The sequence below is a fragment of the Canis lupus genome, chromosome 20 (assembly GCF_048164855.1).
Source record: "Canis lupus baileyi chromosome 20, mCanLup2.hap1, whole genome shotgun sequence".
NCBI classification, from domain to species: Eukaryota; Metazoa; Chordata; class Mammalia; order Carnivora; family Canidae; genus Canis; species Canis lupus.
In genome coordinates, this window is record NC_132857.1 from 32,905,367 (window position 1) to 32,919,892 (window position 14,526).

A 14,526-nucleotide genomic window follows, 5' to 3' on the forward strand; every position below is an offset into this window, starting at 1 on the left:
TTTGCCTGAGAAGTAAAGCCTCATAAATTAGGAATTGAGGTATGGAGTGAAACATTCAAGACTCTGCATTTGGAAGATTAAAGAAAACCTCCAACTATATCTGAGTGTACCTTAAATTCTGCTCCTCCTAACTTCCGAATTCCAAAAAAGTCAAGACACTCCAAGCTATGGATGTTCAATCTAGAAAATTAACTCTGAGGAAACAAACCAGAAATCTCTCTCTCTCATTCTCTCTCTCTTTTTTTTTTTTTTTCCGGTTGTGTAGGCTTTCAGCAAGGACATCCTGGACTGACATCTTTGGATATCAATCATGTCGGAAGGCCAGCAGGGAAGATAGAGCCTTCAGAAGGCTTCAAGTCAGTGGGGTCATCGCCGTGCACCTTCCAGTGTTAGCAAGTAACAAACATTTTCAAGGTGGTGATAAAATTGGAATTGAAGAGGGCTGACACAGATAACGCATCCTTCATGAGGACAAGCTCATGTTCTGTGATCTAGCCAACACCAGTGTGTGAAAGACAAGCTTTAAAAAAAAAAAAAATCACTTCCAGTTCCTAATGACTTTGGAAGAATGGCATAATAACCCATCACAGTTTCCAGTGATTTCCTCCATCAAAAACTTAGATAATGCTAGTGAAAGAACTAGCATTATCTAAGTTTTTGATGGAGGAAAAGATGTTAGGATTTGAAGCCAACGAGAAAGAATTCTTGAGATGTCTTTGGTGCAAAAAGGTCGTTTTATTAAAGCACGGGGACAGACCCTGTGGACAGAAAGAGCTGCACTGGGATCAAGAGGAGTGGCCCATTATATACTCTTAAATTGGGAGGGGATTAGGGATAGGGTAAAGCTCTAAGGAATTCTGGAAGCAAGGTTTCCAGGACCTTGAGGGGACTAGCTATTGTTGGGAAAAGGTCATTTATTACTATCTAATAAAACCTTTCATGAGACCCTTCAGATGTATATCTGTGGGCCATATGCTTGGGGGATGAATGCCAATAGGCATCTTATGGCAGTAGAGAGATAAAGGAAATTTCTAAAGAAAAAAAATTTTTTTTAAAGAAATTTTTATATGTTAAAGTAGGCTTACAGGATCCTGGGGTTGGGCTAAGGTTACCTGTTGCCCTTAGCAAACTATTAACATCAAGACAGCTGAGTCCCTAGAGGAATGTCGCTCTGCCTGTTTCAAGGTAGTAAGGAAATTTAATAATTTGTCTTTTACCTTTGTTTCTCACATTAGTTTTCTCATTTAAATCCTATAAAAAAGCTGTAAAGCAGGCAATATTTATTCCCATGATGAAGGAAAAGAAGAAAGAAAAATAGAGTCTTGCAGAAATCAAGCAGTGCTAACAAGGCCACAGTCACAAGCTGTTAGAATGGAGATTCACGAGTGGCTTTAATGATAGAATGAAATCTGTCTGTAGTATGAAGATGTGTGTACATGTATATATAAAAATATATACTTTGGAGAATGCAATGCTTTTAGTACTTTTCAAATCATGCCACCTTCCTATGTCTAGATTTATGATGTGACCTCCCAGCTACCATCCCGAAAGGTGACTTTTAAAACTATAATTGATAAGTGAAAATTTAAAACCGTAAAGAGGCCTAGAGATCTTATTAGTTAAATTATTCTTCATTTTATACAGAAGCACTCAAACCCCCAGGGTGCTGCTGAATTACACAAGACCCACAGCAAGCTAGTGGCTGAGCCAAGACTTTCATGGAATGGGCTGTAGTCCAAGCTCAGTGTTTATCCTGTTTTTAATACACTGCCCCATAGATGGCAAAGCATTAACTCACCTACACACACACACACACACACACACACACACACACACACACGCGAGTGAAGGGAAGCTATTTTTCACCCCAGATTACATTTCCTTTTATTGAATCTCCACTGAATCTTCTGGAACGCCCAGGTATTCACAATATTAGCATCCTCACTGAGGGGAAAAAGAAAAGATGATTAAGAACAGAAAGGGGAAAGAAATCCAGGATAACTCCCACTCATATCTGCTGCTTTGATACCGACAGCATCCCTTCCACGCTCCCTGCCTACTCCCCTGCGCTCCTCCTGAAGAAAACCATTCTCTGCCTGCCTATTGCGGTGGATCCCCTGAGATCCCTGCAGGGGCCCCAGTCGTGGTCTGGGGGTGGGGGACGACCTCACCGAAAGGAGGCCTCCCCCTCGCTCCTTGTCTTCTGTCTGCCAGCTCCGGCACTTGGGGGATCACAGAAATTAGAAGTATCTGCCATGGGCCCCAGGCCTGTTCCCCTCTGCCCCTTGCTTTGCTCTGCGTTAGGCATTTGCTTGCGCTTATGCTCTGGCTCTGGCCGAGGCACAAGCTGGTGCGCTGGGCGCTGGGCCGCACCCGAACTGTAGCCCAGGCCTAGCAGAATGCTGAGCCCTAGGCAAGAAAGTCCTGATACAGCTGCTGGTTAACTCTGCTGGGACTGGGGACTCAGCCCTCCCCAGGCAGGACACACTAGATTGCCTCACAGCTGCTTTGGGTCCCTCTCAGTGCTGCACGGTCTCCTACCCCAGGACCAAGGGCCCACTGTGCAGCACATATGGAAGGGACCTCAACCTGAGGCTTCCTTCGCCCCGGGAGCACAGGCATCCTTGACGAAGTTACTTCTCTGCTTTGGAGCTCATTTTCTTTCCCCCTGAAATGCATATTTGGTCCAGGGAAATAATTTTAGATATGAGACCCATCCCCCAAGAAAAATTTCTAAGAAAGCCCTGCACTCGGCACTAACGCAAAGTATTCTGGAAAACAGGCTGGGTGGAAGACACGAAAAATTGCAAGAGCTCTGAAATGCCCTTAGAATCATGTCAGAAGTGAGGAACTGGTTCAGAGACTGAGATATTCTCTCTTCCCTCATTTTATGTTATACTTAACCTAACATTTGGAAAACAATTTCATATATAAATCTTGACTATGGAAACTTCTGATCAAAAAGTAAGGCATTCTCTGACCACCAATGTAACATTTGCAACCATATTCCCATATCCACTTAACTCTGACACATTTTTATAGTATTTATTATTATCTGACATTATATTGTGAATTTATTTGCTTATGTGTTTATTGTATGTTGCCCTCATCAGCCATACTCTCCATGGAGATCAGGATGCTGTTTGTTTTGTTCAGTTGCTGTTTCTTGAACTTTAAATAATGCCTGTCACGTAAAAAAAAAAAAAAAAAAAATGTATTGAATATATGTCTAGATTTCATGGAATTTGATTGGAATTCTCCTTTGCCCCATAGCTTGTTTATACGTATAGCCAACTTAAAGTCTGAGCAGTGAGATGAGGATGTCCTTGCCTCTCTAAAAAGTTCATTTTCTTTGAGGGAAAAATATGAGACTTTTAATTTCCAAAGAGTACCAATTCTATACATTTTATTGCCCTAAAAAATAATCATCCTCTTCATAAAAAGGTTAAAAACACAAGAGTGATCTCAGTGTACAATCTGGTAGAAGAGTTGACAAAGGCAAAGCAGCAGCAACTCCCTGGCAGGCTGCCCAGTGGCCAAGGGTGGGCATGACCAGGGAGCATGAAGCATCCAAGGCTAAACTGAACCCAGGGAAAATGGAGCTCTGTAATCAGCAACAAAAAGCAGGCAGCCGCAGGCTTAAGCCTCCTAAGAGCTTTGATTGCATCCAAGTAGAGTAACAATTTGGAAAAGTGTGAATTGCCAGATTATTAACACAATTGTTCAAAAAAGAGCTGGGTGCTCTTCGAAGATGTCTACCCCCTCCCAGGGGTGATGCTGGGCTTTCCTTGTGGAGGGGCATTGTGCCCTAGAAGGAGGCTAGGCTTGCTTGAAAGCTGTTAAATCCCAGCTCAGTTCTACTACTCATTTGTTCTGGATACTTCTGCAAATTAGCTAACCTCATCTGTAAAACAGAACTAGGCATAGCTCCCTGGTAGGGGTTTGGATAATTGGAAATAATCTTAACAAGGCATCCAGAGCGTTATTATTTTCCATCAACTATTACTATTACTATAGTTGATGTCAAATTAGGAGGTATGATTTATATATTAATTTCAAACAACATAAACAGGCATTCCATGTGATCATAATACAACATAAACCAAGGATGAAATGCAAACCTTGTAAAAACTGAATATATATGTCATTGCCCATAATATACAATGTAGGGGAGAAAATATTCTCTCTCTATGCCTTTCCTTCCTTTTCTCTTACCTTTTGCTTCACTTTTCATATTGACAGGAAAAGTCTTTCCCTATTTTTTTCATTATTTGATTGACAAATACTTATAGCAGCCTCAATATATGATCAATGATATTAACACATCCCAAATTTGTATTAAGTGTATTTTAATTATTGAAAATATCTCCCAGTGAGGTTTCCACTTAAAATTTCAAGATGGCAGCTCAATCATAAAGTACCACACAATCCTTTGATCATATTTTTGCTTTCTCTATAGAAGGCAATATGCTTAATGGCTAAAATCATGGGCTGTGGAATTGTTACTTCTAAGCTATGTGAATTTGGACAAGCTAATAATCTTTAAAAATTTGGTCTAACTATAAAATGGTTCCAATAGCCCCTATCTCTTAGAAATGCTATAAAAGTAAAATCAAATAACACATATAAACCATTAATATAAAGCTTGACATATCATAAGCCTTCAACAAATGTTCACTGCTGTATTGTTTTCAGTATTATTTTATTATTCTTTCTTCTTTTTCTGTTATCAAATACTACAAAGTAGGTGTGCCTAAGTGGCACAGTTGCAGTTGATTACAAATCAGACTCTTGGTTTCAGCTCAGGTTGTAACCTCCGGTTGTGGACTTGAGCCCCGTGGCAGGCTCAGCATAGAGTCTGCTTGAGATACCCTCTCCTTCTCCCTCTCCTTCTGCCCCTCCCTCTTGTGCTCTGTCTCTAAAATGAATAGATCTTTTTTTTAGAATACTATAAAGTAGGTGCTGAATAAATGGTCATATCTTTTTTTAAAAACTGGCAGAAAACAAAAATTTTTACTTTTTGACTTAAGGTAAATAATGTGGCCCTTTAGTTCACAACATTTGGGAAAATATTGTTAGTTCTAAACACCATTACATTTCTCAAAGATGATCTTCAAAGAAATAAAGCACAATAGTGTCTACATAATAATAAATGTCTGGGTGTAAAGGATAATGTTAATGATATATATGGATTTTCCCGAACACATTAGCTCATTCTCCTGAAGATAATTATGTACTTTCCTAATGTATAAAGGCTTAGCTTGTGGAGGCTGAGAAAATTAAGGCCATTCCACTTTAAGTTCAGCATTAGCACAAGTCCAGCCATCCCAGGCCCCAGTGAATAAGAGCTGAAATTTACCTTACTTCAGTTACAGGAAAAAAACAGCTTACAGCTTAATGTCCTAGAAAGCCCCATATTAGAATGAGAACAGAGCTCAATGCCAGTGGCAGAAAGTCCCATATTAGAATAAGAACAGAGCTCAATGCCCTTGAAAGCCCCATATCAGAATGTAAACAGAACTTGAGAAATTCCTCCACCCCTTCTGGAGGTCCCCTAGACCAGCCCATAAAACTAAGCTGGAACCCACCTCGGGGTCCAAGTCCCTGCTCCGCTGTGTCGGGTATACTTGGACCCAAGCTCAAGCTTGTAAATAAACCCTTGTGTGTTTGCATCGGTGTTCACTCCTCGGTGGTTTCTTGGATTCGCAATCTTGGGCACAAGAAGCTATTGTAATTTTTTAGATCCCATCACAGCGCAATCATGATCCTCAAGAGGTATCTACTCAAAATACAAATTTCCTCCTAAAAAGCCAAAACTATTGATGTAGTTTTTGAATATAATAAGTCAGGTTTGGTGGATTGAGGTCCAGAGCCATCAACCAAAAAATAATTCTTGAGATGTCTTTGGTGCAAAATGGTGGTTTTATTAAACCATTGGGACAGGATCCATGGGCAGAAAGAGCTGCTGCCCTTGGCTTGTGAGGGGTGATTGATTATATACTTGGGAGTTGGGGGAGATAAGGAGAAGGGAAGTTTTCAAAAGAACTTTCAGTTGCTAAAGAGGACCTATAAGATATTGGAGGCCTTGTCATAATCAAGCTAAGGTTATTTTTCACTCTAGCAATGCATTAAGATTGTTGGGAGCTTCTTGGAGGAATGTCACACACATCCCACCCAGGAGTGTGTGTGTGTGTGTGGGGGGGGAGTGGTTTGTGGGATATCGGCTTGTGCTTTGTCCTCAACTTGCCTTCTGCTCCCTCATCATTATGAATGACTTTTATGAATCAAAACATTCATAATTAGTTGAAGATCCAAAGATGTGACACAAAGTTTGGGTTGAGAGTAGATAACCCTCCAGTACCAAGATGTCTCTTGATTGTTCTAGGATCACAAAGGCTGGAGTAAGAAGTTCTCTTACCCAGGAGGTATAGAGCACAGGGGTTACAAACATGTACTGTGGCAGCCAATAGACTGGGCTTTGGGTCCAGTTTAGCCATCTGTGAATTCAGTCTGCACCAGTTACTGAACACCATTAAGCTTCAGTCACCTCAAACATAAAGTGTCGTTAACAATGCCAACTTCGCAGGGGTATTAGGGACATTCAATGGGAAAAAAAATGGGTATAAAATGCTTGGCACAATAGCAGGGCTAAGACTAGAACCTTGGTGTCTTTCCTGTAAAATGATACTTGTTCAAAAATGATAAGAGAAACGTCAGAAATAGCTGGGTACAGTATTTCCCAGAAAAAAATGCCACCTTTATTGAAAGTTGAAAGATATGTAACAAAAGCTGAATAAAAGATAAATGTTAAATGTTAATACGGAGTATCACAGACATCTAGCACAAATATGGAAAACAGTCCATTTCTCTTTCAAGGTCATGATCCTTCTGGTGGATTTAGTTGTTTTGTTACTGGTGATGAGGTCTTATTTGTTTATTTCCTTTTGTTGTTGTTGTTGTTCTATTCTGTTCTATGAAAGGTTTCTATATCCGAAACAACAAGACTTAAGATTCACTGATTTTGCCTTTGCTTCTTAGGCTCTACTGAAGAACACTTGAAATAAATTACTGTCACAGTACCAGAAAGTATGACCAGAGTTGCAAAAACAAATACCCAGATGCATTGGCAGTGGTGACTCCATGAAGGAGTGTGAAGCCACATATTCCCTGGAAGTCTGCTCTCTGGCTTTTCTCCTCTGTCCTTCTTGGTGTCATCTTACCAGGACTCCAGTATCCAGAGCATCAGCCACAATCTCTGACGCTGAGTTAAAACTCATTCTATTCTGGAGCTTTCCTGGGCAGCCAAACACCATCTCACACGCAGTTCTTTCTGCCTATGGGTCCTTTCCCCATGCTTTCATAAAACTAAGTTGGGGACAAATAGGGCTTGGCAGCTTTAGGTAGGGGGCCACGGAAGCAGACTCACAAAAATCCCCAAAATGTTGAGGTTTAAGGAAACCAGAGATAAGGGAGCAAGCCAGACCACCTTGCCCTAAGGTAACCAACAAAATCATCAGACTAAAATGGAAGAGAGCCATTAAAGAGGTTATCACAAGTTCCTACTCAAAGGTGATATGATGGATATGTTAAAAGAATTTAACATATTTGGTGCAAAATGGATCAGGTTCCCTGATTAGGCTCTCAATAAAAACCAAACCTACAAGCCCTCCATAGCAACCCTATCAGGACCCTTGTCACTTCTGAGAGCTTCTCTGTATCTCTGCTTAATTAGCTTCGTATCGCCTTTGCTCAGTCTCTGCTGTCTTTGAGATTCATTCTTTGACTCCATGAGACAAGAACCAAGCTCTCCCATATTATAACCATTGTGCACCAAAGACGTCTCAAGAGTTCTTTTTTGGCCATCTCACCCCACCAAACCTCACCTATATTCCAAAACCACATCACTCTGGACCTTTTCTATGCACCCCCACATACCCCCATGAAGGATTTAACATTTCATTTTGTTGACTCTCAGGAAAAGCCTGGAGAATATCTTCTTCATACCACTTACCTCAACGCAAATGCCTCCCAGGTCAGGGAATGTGCTTCCCTTCTACGCACAACTAACAACAAGCAATCCCTCATGCTGGAGGCAAGGGCCACACCCCACCCTGGCACTCCCTTCAGGCCCAAATAAAGCACACAAAATATTCAATAGTTTTGTTTTTGTTTTTCTCAGCATCAGGGATTTTTTTTCACTGAAGAGTATCCCTTGGGGGGGGGGGGTTTCACTGCAAAAGATCTCCTGTAGGTTATGGATAGAACAAATCTGGGTAGGCGGGAATGAACCACCAACTACCCCCCCCCCACTGCCCCCCGCCACCCCGAAGTGCTCCAGAGCAAAACTGAGACTACACTTTCTTCTGCCATCTTCTAAAGATGCTTCCCTGGTTCATTTTTTGACAGAAAAGAAACATTTCCCAAAAAAAAGCAACACTTTGTAGACACTGCTCTCTAAATCCACATTTAGGGGGAAAAAGCAAAATACACACACTAAATTTACCTGACTCAGCAGGGGCACCATCTTGCTAATGAACCCAATTTGCATGACTAATGAAAATACTTAACCTCTCCTTCCAAGCAGTTTTCTCACACATTTGCATAACTAAAATGACTGTAATGCAGCCCTTTTCGGGACCAAGGGAAGAAGTATTCCAAAAACATCTCCTGTGGCCCTCAGGCAACTGCCAAACTACAGAGCTTCAACAAACATCAGAGAGTCTTATTGAATACTCATCCATTTTATCTCAAAACCAATAGTCAGAAAAAATCTTGCTGTCCCATAACCCTTCCTGGTACTAGATAAATGGGAACTCATTCAGCAATGCTATCAAACACTTACTGAGAATTATAATGTCCTGTTTTCTAATCCAGAGAGAGAGAGAAAAATATATACCTGGCATAATTTTGGCCTTGAGGGGTTCACGTCTACAAGAACCAATAAAAGAGAAACACAAAGAGCAGTAATTCACAGTAGAAAACAATTGTCACAGCAGAGATTAAAAAGCAATGATTGTTCAAAGGAAAAAAGAAATTACTTTGTTTGGAAAATCAAAAAAAATCTTCAAGACTAAAGGCATTTGAATTGGGGTTTGAAGTATTGAATAGGTTCACAGACATCTTGATAGAAAAGTGGATGAATGTTCAAGATAGAAAAATCCAACATGATCAAAATTATGAAGCCTAGAAAATATGTAAAATGAACAGGATATACTAAATTGGCTTGTCAGTTACTGGATAAAAATTTTTAAAAATGGGCACCTGAGTGGCTCAGGGGTTGAACATCTTCTTTCGGCTCAGGTCATGATCCCAGGGTCCTGGAATCGAGTCCCTCATTGGGCTCCCTGCAAGGAGCCTGCTTCTCTCTCTGCCTGTGTCTCTGCCTCTCGGTGTCTCTCATGAATGAATGAATAAAATCTTTTTTAAAATGTTTTTTTTTTAAATAACAGAAGTAAAAAAATAATAAAAATGTCTTATGTAAGTACCCAAATACCATTCAATAGCTTTATATAAAAATAATTTCATTTTATTTTCACCAATTCCTACTAAGGAAAGGCAAATCTTAATATCCCTACTTTTCTGAGAGGCACTGATAGCAGAGAAATCGGGTAACTTGTCCGAAATCTCAAGTTAGAGGCTTATCCTGACAATTCACTGACCTCACTCATATAGACTATTTAGTAGAATACCTGATAATTAATGAGCAAAAGATTGTAGCAAATACTGATTTTCTTGGTGTAACTGAGCCAACGAGAATTCATGCTCCTGATGCTCAGCAAGCCAACAAAAACGGACAGCAAGCTTTTGCAGGGAAGGAAGATAAGCTACTAATGGTGTGACACCACCCAGGAAAACCGGGAGCCAACACTCAAAAGGTCCTAAACTCCTGGATGGTTTGTAAGTGAGGGTTTTTACTGGCAAATTTGGAGCAGGGGTCTCCTGAGAAGGTAGACACCCTTGACTGGTCATACTAGCATTCTGAGGCTGCTTGGTAAAGTTTCCCAGAGGTCTTTTCCATCTCAAGAGACTTGGTATCTAAAAAATATGTTTAGTCTTTTCAGGTTTCTTTTTTGTTTGTTTGTTTGTTTTTTAAGATTTTATTTGAGAGAGAGAGAACACAAGCAGGAGGATCAGCCGGCAGAATGGGAAGGACAAGACTCCCCACCAAGCCAGAAGCCCAATGTGGGGCTCCATCCCAGGACCCTGGGATCATGACATGAGCCAGGCAGAAGCTTAACCATCTGAGCCACCCAGGTGCCCTAGTCTTTTAAAGATTTCATTAGGTCTCTAGGGTAGTACTGATGAACTACTTGTCCCACAGATTCCTTTGATGATAAGCAAATGATTCTACCTCTTAAGCCTAGGCCTACATGTCCCTTGGCAGGTTCAGCCATGCCTGGGGATGATATTACTTCTAAAGTTCGCTCTTTTTCATCTGAGTGACAAGACAGATGCTTGAGTGCTGGCTTCATTAGTAGTAGCCAACTTCAAAAATCAGAAATTCAGAATCTTTCTGAAGGCTAAGCTCTTCCCGTAAATGTACCCTATTTCTAATTAAATAAATATATATTTGAATCAAATGTTAAATTCTATGAATTAATTGAAATAATTGAAATAATTGAAATACTTCATCAATGTATAGCTTCTAAATGACATTGGTCCTGAGGGATTCAATACTTGAAATGAGTATTGAGAGCGTCCCTCTCTTTGATAAAGACTCCAACTCCACCCAGATGGAGACACAGGCAGGGAAATCATACAAGAATGAAGTCAAAACCCAGCAACCCAAAAGGATGTCTTCCTGTAAGGTCTGCGGATGGGTTGCAGTGGACGTGGATTCTGCTGCCACCAGTTCCGGTTCCGCCCATATGCCACGTGTGAAAAATAACTCCTTGCAACCCACTCAGTCAGTTTTACCTGCTGTTTCCAGAGGGATAGCTGGATCACTTCCCTTTTAGCTTTGCTATTCTCAAATCCTGTCACACATTATTGGCTTTGAGTCTGTGATTAGGGAATATGTTTAATGTTAGATGTATGGCAAATAGTGCTTGCAATCAATCACCATTTGGGGAATGATGTTTACCCATTTCTGTTTTGTAGTTGAGGAGATATATATATATATATATATATATATATATATATATATATAGTGTGTGTGTGTTTGTATATATATATATAGAGAGAGAGAGAGAGAGAGGAGAGAGAGAGAGAGACACTGATCAAATAAAGAGTAGGATTCTAGTCCTAAGTGAGTTCTTCCAGGCTTGAATTCTCAACGACCTGCAAAAGTATGCAAATTGCTCCTCAGTTTTCCCTGAACAAGGATTAAATTAGTAGGTATTGTAAATAACACCTCACAGAGCAAAACCAGGCTGAACAAATAGCTACATTTGGAAATAGAGACAAGAGATGATGAAATGAAATGCAGCATGAAAAAATGCTCAGAAATACAGCTGAGAAGGACATAAAACAGCGCATCAGCAATGTTTATAATGCATTAAGGGAAATGAAAGGAAATCATGAGACCATTTGTGTATATTGGCCTGAAGAATGGAGATGGGCGAGTTCCTCTAGACAGGCTCCTACATTTAGTATCATGCAGTGCAAAAAGCACAGGACCAGGATTAAAGAGACAGGGATGCTGGTTTACAACCTGTCCCAGACTACTCATTAGTGATAGTAGTTCTCTCCTGGCTCAGTTTCTTCATCCAGAGAATGGAAAACCACACCCATCTCCAGGTTTTTATGGGAATGTTACCCACATAAGGATAACATTTGTCATTTGTAAACTGTGTTGCCAATTTCAATCATCACCTTATTAGATACAGAAAGATACTTGAAGCAATGTTATTATTGTACAACATAATAATCATGTTTCATATAAAGATTAAAACTCAATGAGGTTATGGTCACAAAGTAAATATAACAAGCGCAGTTTAATGATTCTGGTGAATGCCAGGCTTCATGTTTCTTTGTGCTGTATTTAAACTTCACAACGATTCTACAAGATTGATGAACTTATTTCTATTTATAAATGAAACTCAGCTTGAAGGAGTGGAGTAATCTTCCCCAAATCAAACAGCTCTTAGAAGTAAAGATGTGAGTTAAAACCAGGTACTCCTATTCCAGGGCTTATAAAAAGGATGAACCAGTATATCTAATCCAGTAATATCATAGTAATTAAGTGTCTTACTACCTGAAGTAAGAAACTATACCAGTCTAAAAGGGCTGCGTGTACAGGGAATAGGGAAAGACACAGGTCAGAGAAGGTTTTGAGGTGCACATCTATAATGTTGCACGAAGGAAATCTCACTAAGTGTAAATCCCAGACCCTAAACTTGGGAACACCACACAGGCTTACAGAACAACTTGAAGACAAAAGCCTGACAGCAAGTTAAAACCAAAGTCCTCAGAACACTAGAGATCAAAATAGGGGAAACCAAGTTTGGTCATCACAGACAAAGACCACACGCAAGCCATAAATTTCAAGGGAAAATATCCCGTCAGAAATCACTATGATGAAGGGTGCCTGAGTGGCTCAGTTGGTTAAGCATGTGCCTTCAGCTCAGGTCAAGATCCTGGGGTCCTGGAATAGAGCCCTGCATGGGCTCTGCTCTCTGTTCAGTTGGGAGCCTGCTTCTCCCTCTTCCTCTTCCTCTGCCCTTCCCCCTGCACATACTCACTGTCTCACAGTCTCTCTCAAATAAATAAATAAAACCTCTAAAAAAATCACTATGATGAAATAATTACCATAAAAATGCTAAAGTATCTAGTGGAGAGTGTGGACACCAATATATGAAGAAATGGAAAATTTCAGCAGAGAGATGGAAACAATAAAAATAGAACAGATGAAAGTATTAGAAGTGAAAAATATAATAAATGAATTAATGTATTGAGCTTAACAGCCAACTATACAGAGGAGAGGAAAATATCAACGAACTTGAAAACACATCTATGGAAACTATCAAAATTGAAACACGAAGATAAGAGTGAAATATACACAACATCAGAGATCTGAGATATAACATCAAATACCTAACACATGTGCAATTAGAGTTTCAGAGGGAGAGGAAGGAGAGAGCAAGACCAAGAAACATTTGAATGGATAAAACCAAGAACATTCTGACCCAGACAGGAGCAAAATAGTGGCAGCTCTAACCTCTCATCTCCCATGGCAACATTGAAGAACATGCAGAAATTACTAGAACTCTGGAAAACAGTCAAAAGTTTATAGGAGACAAACTAACATCAAAGCAAAAAAAAAAAGGCACTTCAAAGTGATAGGCATGTCTTGTGACAATTTGATTTGCCCTTAGCCTCACTACTGCCCCACCCCTGGTGCAGCACTGGCCTTGGTCTTAAAGCAGTGGTAGCTTGAATTCACCCTGTGGCCCCTTTTCTGTGGTTCTAGATAGAGAAAGATAATTTGCAAATATTATGTAACTTCTAACCTTCCTGGGACTACTTGAAAGATGATGTAAGGGGCTCATCTCTGTTTCACCTAAGTCAGACTCAGACTAGAAAAGCAGTGAGTATTGGAACACACACACACACACACACACACAAACCAAACCAAACCAAGTAAAAAAAACCCAGCAAGCCAAACTAGCAATTCTTAGATTTCTATGGCTAAAGATTATGATCAGGCTACACAATAGGCTGCATGAGATCCAAAGCAAAAGCCAGGTAGACTTTCTTTGGTAAATTAAAGCATTCAGAAGTAGCTGTGTGTGGTGGGGAATTTAGAAAGTCACATGTATGCCCAGGGCAAGATGCATGATCAGTAAAAGCCTGATAAGTTTAAGCTTTCACCTTGGACTAATGCCTAGTCAGTACAAATGTAGCTAAGTGCTGAGCCACTGGGAGAGGTGGGTTCTCTCTCTTTGGTTTTCTGCTTATTTTCTTCATCTTTCCTTGTTTTATAAATCAGTGAAATAAAAAATTGTTGGAATTTTTTTTTTGAAGATCTGAAAACTGGAAAATCTTACAAATGAAAGAGAGAAGACACACATAACTAAAATCAGCAATAAAAGGAGGGACATTACTACTAACCTTACAGAAATAAAAAGTATAAAATAATACTAGGAACAGCTGTATACCAACAAGTTTTATGTCTTGGATGAAATGGACATATCCCTCTAAACACACAAAGTAACTGCTGACTAAAAATGAAGTAGAAAATCTCAACACACCTATGATAAGAGTGAATCATTAATAAAAACACCTCCAAAATAAAAAAGCCTATGAGCAGATGCCTCTGCTATCAAATCCTACCAAACATTTAAAGAATAGTTAGCAAAAATTATTATTTATGAAAAAAAGTATTTATTTATTTAGAGACTGGTGGGGAGGGAGCAAAGGGAAAGGGAGACAGAAGGCAGGCACCATGCCCAGTGCATAGGACTGATGTGGGGCTCCATCTTACAACCCTGAGATCATGACGTGAGCTGAAATCAAGAGTTGAACACCTAACCAACTGAACTACCTGGGCTCTCCGGAAAAAAAAAATTTGATAAATTCTCTAAT